The following is an 8,569-nucleotide window of genomic DNA, read 5'->3' as shown; positions in this document are numbered from 1 at the left end:
CTGCAGTGCACATTGTACGTTCAAAACCACCCACAGTCGGACACTCCGTGGTTTCCAGAAGCAAAACAATAAACAGAAGCTTTTTTTTTCAAACTTATTTACATTTCTTATTTTTTACAAAACTCTCGATGGGAGACATCAAGTTTTAACAAAAAAAAACAACAAAAAAAAAACAAACAATACAAGACTACATGAGTTGAAGAAAGGGGGGAAAGAAACAGAAGATGCCTTTTTTTACAAATAAAAAAAATGGCATATTTTACAAAAGTACATTTATCTGGAACACCAACACACGACACACCTCACATTAACATGTTGGTTACATAGAATGAATGATCAACCATCGTGTTAGCAGAGGCACATTTTACCCATAATCCTTTGGCAGCTGTCTGTGTTTGTTACAAAACTTTCAGAATAGTGCATTATTCAACATTAAAAGATATATGTTATATTTTAACTTTGTACAAATGACAGACTTGACATTATTGGAAATATTCAATCAGTATAATTTTATTTATTAACCAAACCATAAGTCAGCACTGCTTTATTTTCCAAGACCTCCACCTCACAGCAATGCTGTTTATTGAGAGTTGAGCTTTGCTGCTCCTCTCAGCGCTTCACTGCTGGAAGCATGTAGTAAAGAAGAGCTTCCAGCGGGGGCAGGACATACAAATACCGAAGTTGCTGACTCCTTGTTTGGGTCTGTAGTCGCCTTTGATGCTACCAGAAGCAAGGTGGTGTTTAAAACTCAAATCGGCTTGTTCGTAGTTGCAAGTGTACCACAGACAATACTGGAAGTTATCGGTTATCTGTAGCTTCCGATAAATTTTAGTCGGTGGCTTATCGGTTTTAGCTTTATATAAAGATAACTTTTCAGTTTGCTGATTATCTGTTATCAAAGCAAATTTTTTGGGTAGCTGTTGTGGCGTGTACCCAGGCTTCCTCTGCATTACTTTCTCATCCAGCATTCTCCTTGTGCATAGCGCGCTGTATAGTTGAATGAGCACCAGAGACACTATCTGCAGCAAGATCATGTTGTAGGTCTTTGAGCAGGTCAGTGGGTTGACTATGACTGTTCTCACCATCCATTGCTTCAGCTTATCTGAGAGTTTTCTGGCCTGCCACTTCAGGCCTTAACTAGTACTGTGCCCACCGCTGGACTGATAGTATTGCACACCGGGCATTTGCCCGGTGGCCTGATGGGCCTACTGGCCTGCGATTTTTTTTGTTTTTTTTTTTTAAGAGTAAGGCGAGCTGTGAGCTTTTCATCCGCGTTTTTTCTTCTTTTTTTGTAGTAGCTACGACTCGTCGTCACCTCTTAAAAGCGCGGTGATAACAGCACACCTGCACTGAGCTTTACAGACATTTTTATGCTTTTTTCCTCCTTTATTTAGAGCGAGCTGAGGCCGCGCTGTATCTGCACGTTAAAACAGCTGATCCTCCATGACACGTCAACACTAACACTATTTTCCACTCAGATGCACCTAAACTCTCTTCTGAGGACCCACATAATGTGAAAACGCAAATAAAACTTCTGACCTGTAAATGTGGTCATGTTTTCTGCATAAATAATGTTATCCATTCTTGTGCTCAAACGCCAAAGCAGGGGCAAATCCGATGGAATGGGGGCGTGGAGCAAGGATGTCCCCCCTCCAAACACCCCAGATTAAGAGGTCCAGTTTTGAAGCCTTTTTTACTACAACTACTATACTACTACTTAAAATAATAATAATTTCGACAAGTAAAATGTTTAGAGAAATTTTAAATGTTAGAAAAATGTAGAAAGAATTTAATAGTTACATGTATTATTAATGTAGGTTAGAAATTACAAGTTTTACTGTTACAGTGCTGTCACAGTTAAATATGAGGTCAAGAAAGAGGGTCTTATTTTACTTTTATAAAACAAGTATATATTTTCAATTGAAGTCAAGAAGGGTGACTATAAAGTGAGGCGGGGACCACTAACGGCCATGACGTAAGTGAAGGTTACTTCACTATTAATTGATGAACAGCAACCTAACTTTTTCATAAATCAGACATCTGTGTAGTGAGAGAGACATTCTGATCTTCTGGTCCGAAGTAAAGTGCTGTCTAACTGGGTCACTCCGATATGAATTAAGGGTTGGATATTATTTTCGTGTCGTGCTAAAGTCTGCCAAGTCACATACCTAGCCTGCAATGTACCTGTGCAAATGGTGTCCATGGCTAGCTACCATTCTGTTGCCGCCAGGTTGTTCTTTATTCTTTATTCTACTCAACAAAAATATAAACGCAACACTTTTGGTTTGGCTCCCATTTTGTATGAGATGAACTCAAAGATCTAAACTTTTCCACATACACAATATCACCATTTCTCTCAATATTGTTCCAACCAGTCTAAATCTGTGATAGTGAGCACTTTTCCTTTGCTGAGATATCCAGCCCACTCCAGGTGTGCCATAACCAAGAGGCTGATTAGACCCATGATTAGTGCACAGGTGTGCCTTAGACTGCCCACAATAAAAGGCCACTCTGAAAGGTGCAGTTTTATCACACAGCACAATGCCACAGATGTCGCAAGATTTGAGGGAGCGTGCAGTTGGCATGCTGACAGCAGGATGTCAACCAGAGCTGTTGCTCGTGTATTGAATGTTCATGTCTCTACCATAACCGTCTCCAAAGTCGTTTCAGAGAATTTGGCAGTACATCCAACCAGCCTCACAACCGCAGACCACGTGTAACCACACCAGCCAGGACCTCCACATCCAGCATGTTCACCTCCAAGATCGTCTGAGACCAGCCACTCGGACAGCTGCTGAAACAATCGGTTTGCATAACCAAAGAATTTCTGCACAAACTGTCAGAAACCGTCTCAGGGAAGCTCATCTGCATGCTCGTCGTCCTCATCGGGGTCTCGACCTGACTCCAGTTTGTCGTCGTAACCGACTTGAGTGGGCAAATGCTCACATTCGCTGGCGTTTGGCACGTTGGAGAGGTGTTCTCTTCACGGATGATGCGAAGGAGATGTGTTGCACTGCATGAGGCAAATGGTGGTCACACCAGATACTGACTGGTATCCCCCCCAATAAAACAAAACTGCACCTTTCAGAGTGGCCTTTTATTGTGGGCAGTCTAAGGCACACCTGTGCACTAATCATGGTGTCTAATCAGCATCTTGGTATGGCACACCTGTGAGGTGGGATGATTATCTCAGCAAAGGAGAAGTGCTCACTATCACAGATTTCGACTGGTTTGTGAACAATATTTGAGGGAAATGGTGATATTGTGTGGGAAAAAGTTTTAGATCTTTGAGTTCATCTCATACAAAATGGGAGCAAAACCAAAAGTGTTGCGTTTATATTTTTGTTGAGTATATTTGTGTGACGGTCGTGCATCGGTCATACGAAGTATGCTGTTTTGCACAGTCTGCGGTGCGGTGGTGTGGTATAACGGCGTCCCTGTCTAAAATGTATTTTCCCAAGTCCTGGCATAATTTCACATACCTAACATTTTACTTTAAATTGAGAGTCATTCTCTAAGTTGATTAGCAACACAAATTGGTAATAAAAGAAATCCTTGGTGTTACTTGTAGCTTGTAGTGAGATAGACAACTGTCTCCATCTTGTGGCCTTTTTGTGTATTGCAGTTTCAAAAGTTCAACCTTTGTATCCAGTCATTGGTCCAGTCATCCAGTCATTTCTTGCTTTATATGATGAATTGTATCACACAAGTAATGATATATTATTTATAGTATAGCCTACAGTATTTCTATAACAATTTTTTTATATATACGAGGTCTGTCCGTAAAGTATAGGTCCTTTTTATTTTTTTCAAAAACTATATGGATTCATTCATATGTTTTAACGTCAGACATGCTTGAACCCTCGTGCGCATGCGTGAGTTTTTCCACGCCTGTCGGTGACGTCATTCGCCTGTGAGCACTCCTTGTGGGAGGAGTCGTCCAGCCCTTTGTCGGAATTCCTTTGTCTGAGAAGTTGCTGAGAGACTGGCGCTTTGTTTGATCAAAATTTTTTCTAAACCTGTGAGACACATCGAAGTGGACACGGTTCGAAAAATTAAGCTGGTTTTCAGTGAAAATTTTAACAGCTGATGAGAGATTTTGAGGTGATTCTGTCGCTTTAAGGACTTTTCACGGTGCGAGACGTCGCGCAGCGCTCTCAGGCAGCGTCATCAGCCTGTTTCAAGCTTAAAACCTCCACATTTCAGGCTCTGTTGATCCAGGACGTCGTGAGAGAACAGAGAAGTTTCAGAAGAAGTCGGTTTCAGCATTTTATCCGGATATTCCACTGTTAAAGGAGATTTTTTAATGAAAGACGTGCGGGCGGATTGCAGCGTCGGCTCGCAGCCGCCGCGACGCTCCGTCACAGGAAAAACACCTCTGCTGGAAGCCTTAAGGACAAGTTGGAACATCTCCAGCTGATAAACAATTTCTCATATACTCACTCCACTGAAAGCCATCAAAAGCCAACTGGATTTTAACAAATGGTTATCAACATGGAGTGTTTTTCCTGTGCCGCCGCGCCGCGTCGGCTGCATCCCGACGCGCGGACCCGTCCGCACGTCTTTCATTAAAAAAATCTCCTTTAACAGTGGAATATCCAGATAAAATGCTGAAACCGACTTCTTCTGAAACGTCTCTGTTCTCTCACGACGTCCTGGATCAATAGAGCCTGAAATGTGGAGGTTTTAAGCTTGGAACAGAGAATGACGCTGCCTGAGAGCGCTGCGCGACGTCTCGCACCGTGAAAAGTCCTTAAAGCGACAGAATCACCTCAAAATCTCTCATCAGCTGTTAAAATTTTCACTGAAACCAGCTTAATTTTTCGAACCCGTGTCCACTTCGATGTGTCTCACAGGTTTAGAAAAAATTTTGATCAAACAAAGCGCCAGTCCTCTCATGCAACTTCTCAGACAAAGGAATTCCGACGAGGGGCTGGCCGACTCCTCCCCAAGGAGTGCTCACAGGTGAATGACGTCACCAACAGGCGTGGAAAAACTCACGCATGCGCACGAGGGTTCAAGCATGTCTGACGTAAAAACATATGAATGAAATCCATATAGTTTTGAAAAAAATAAAAAGGACCTATACTTTACGGACAGCCCTCGTAATTTCTATTTCTAAATTTAAGTAACAAGGCTGAATGAAATGACGGCTTATTATGTCTAAAAAGTAATGTGACCTACTGTCCAATAGATCGTACTTTTGATAAGCCTATGATAACTGTATTTCGGGAGACTTTTCATAATGCTTCTTATAGTGTTATAATGTATGTTTCTCCTGGTGCACATTGATCGTTTAAGGGACCAAAAAAAAAAAAAAAACGCACTGTCACAGCAGGCTTAATTTTTTTTTTACCCTTCGATGCCTGGTGGTGGCCTGGTCTTGGTTTAAAAATGCCCGGCCTGAAAAATTTCCCCAGTCCAGCCCTGACTGTGCCTGTGAATCTGCCATTTCCTCACTATGTTCCTCACAGTGGACACTGACAGCTAAAATCTCTGAGATAACGTTTTGTAACCTTCCCCTCAACCATAATGTTGAACAATCGTTGTTTTCAGGCCGTTGTAGAGTTTTTTAGAAGGTCCCATGTTGCCACTCATTAGAAGAGATGCAAAGAGGAGAACATTTGTAAATGGTCACCTTAAATACCCTTTCTCATGACTGGAGTCACTGTGTAAGGAGGTCAAGGGTCAATGATCTTACCAAACCAATTTTGCACACTACTTTAGCACCAATAATTAGTGCTAAATGTATTCAAAATAAATAAAATTACAAGGGTGCCCAAATTTATGCACCTGCCTAATTTTGTTTAAATAATTATTGCACACTTTCTGTAAAAACTAGAAACTTTGCAACATTTCAAACATTGTATTTGTAATCTATATTTACAGGTTAGAGTGAAATAATTGCAAGAGTAAAAAAAAAAATAAAAATGGGCAAGATACATAGCTGGAGAATCCCTAAAATGAATCTGAGAATCCTCACGTGATGACAATGATGATGGACATAGTAAAAAGTACTGTTTGGTAATTAATTAGTTTCTGAAGAGGGGGACCAACTCTGAGAGGGTAATCACCTTTCAGAGACTGCATCGTGTCCAAGAGAAGGTGAAAAGAAAAAAAAAAAAAAGGCCAAACATGCAGTGCATGTGGAAGTCATATGCAAAAAACCTACTCAACACCAAGCATCATGTGTGCTGAGTGCATGTAAATATACTCAACAAAAATATAAACGCAACACTTTTGTTTTGCTCTCATTTTGTATGAGATGAACTCAAAGATCTAAAACTTTTTCCACATACACAATATCACCATTTGCCTCAAATATTGTTCACAAACCAGTCTAAATCTGTGATAGTGAGCACTTCTCCTTTCTGAGATAATCCATCCCACCTCACAGGTGTGCCATACCAAGATGCTGATTAGACACCATGATTAGTGCACAGGTGTGCCTTAGACTGTCCACAATAAAAGGCCACTCTGAAAGGTGCAGTTTGTTTCTGGTGTGACCACCATTTGCCTCATGCAGTGCAACACATCTCCTTCGCATAGAGTTGATCAGGTTGTCAATTGTGGCCTGTGGAATGTTGGTCCACTCCTCTTCAATGGCTGTGTGAAGTTGCGACGACAAACTGGAGTCAGGTCGAGACCCCGATGAGGACGACGAGCATGCAGATGAGCTTCCCTGAGACGGTTTCTGACAGTTTGTGCAGAAATTCTTTGGTTATGCAAACCGATTGTTTCAGCAGCTGTCCGAGTGGCTGGTCTCAGACGATCTTGGAGGTGAACATGCTGGATGTGGAGGTCCTGGGCTGGTGTGGTTACACTTGGTCTGCGGTTGTGAGGCTGGTTGGATGTACTGCCAAATTCTCTGAAACGCCTTTGGAGACGGCTTATGGTAGAGAAATGAACATTCAATACACGAGCAACAGCTCTGGTTGACATTCCTGCTGTCAGCATGCCAATTGCACGCTCCCTCAAATCTTGCGACATCTGTGGCATTGTGCTGTGTGATAAAACTGCACCTTTCAGAGTGGCCTTTTATTGTGGGCAGTCTAAGGCACACCTGTGCACTAATCATGGTGTCTAATCAGCATCTTGATATGGCACACCTGTGAGGTGGGATGGATTATCTCAGCAAAGGAGAAGTGCTCACTATCACAGATTTAGACTGGTTTGTGAACAATATTTGAAGAAAATGATATTGTGTATGTGGAAAAAGTTTTAGATCTTTGAGTTCATCTCATACAAAATGGAGCAAAAACAAAAGTGTTGCATTATATTTTTGTTGAGTGTAGAATGAGAGAGAGAGAGAAGGGAATCATTCTTAGAGTAGATAACAGAACATTTCTTTACATGTGATACATGTGTGCATATTTAATGAACATTACCTAGAAGTAATTGCATTATTACTTGAGCGTCTGTTGATGAAGATGAAAGTAAGGTTTGCAGTTTTGTAATGAGGTTGCATGTGTGCTGTGAGGGCATTTAAATTAACATGTTCGAGTAACATGTTCGATGTAATTGCCATATAATGGATCTTCTATAGGTTAAGGTTTAGGTTAAGCTAATGGTTATAAGTGCTGATACAAGTCTTAATTTTCCTGATGTTGCGTTCAATTGTTGTTTCTTAAAGCATATTCTCCTCGAGTTATATTTCATGTCAAAGTGTCTGAGTGAATATAAGAAAGTCTTCGTGATAAATACAAATAAAAGTTAGTTCAGTCACATTTTAATGTCATATTCCTGTGTTTTTCTGTTAGGATCCACATGGACCCCAGGTTGCCTGGAACTTCGGTTTCATGACGTGTGCTCATGACAGTTAAAGTAAATGTAAAATCAGTGCTTTGTTGTTGTTTTAATTTACATTTCCAAACCGGCCCGACGTTATTGGGGTTGTCGTAGTCTTGCTGAGAGATTGGCTGGTAAAGGTCTCTACTGGCTGCACCAGCTCAAATTGAAACCTGTGGAAGACCTGATTGGCAAGATGTGTCTGATGGGCACGATATGTCCGGCACCAGAATTGTCCTACAGAAAAAGCCCAACATGTGCTACAGACTGGAAATGTCTGAGAAAAAGAGCCGGATATGTCCTGCAAACAAGGAATAGCAAGTAGAAAGACTATGTTTTTGGAAGAGGATTTTTTTTTTTTACCAACTGCATATTTACCTTATTTGTCATGAACATGGTCAATTTGTTGTGGCAGCGCTTTATTAAATGCAGTTACTAAAAAAAAAAATGAAGGTTATTATGAAGTTTTATGTGTTTCATCTTTGACAAAGCTGTTTGTTTTTTTTATACTGTGTGTTTAATGAATCATTACATTTTGGAAGGTATTGCTAGATGATCAGTGTGTGATGTCTGAGTGAACAGTTTTGGGTGCTGACTATGACGCTGAACACACTAAAAAGACCTCATATACCTGTCAAAAGAGTAAGATAGTGGGATATGGGTGACTCTTCGGTCATCCCATAATAAATAATTATTAATTATAAGGATAAGGAGCTGGCCTGCCAACATGTAGACCTGGGTTTTAATCCCACTCATGCTTCCTGTCTGTATCCTTGGACAA

Source organism: Thalassophryne amazonica, chromosome 8 (genome assembly GCF_902500255.1).
Source record: "Thalassophryne amazonica chromosome 8, fThaAma1.1, whole genome shotgun sequence".
NCBI classification, from domain to species: Eukaryota; Metazoa; Chordata; class Actinopteri; order Batrachoidiformes; family Batrachoididae; genus Thalassophryne; species Thalassophryne amazonica.
This window is presented reverse-complemented; position numbering follows the sequence as displayed.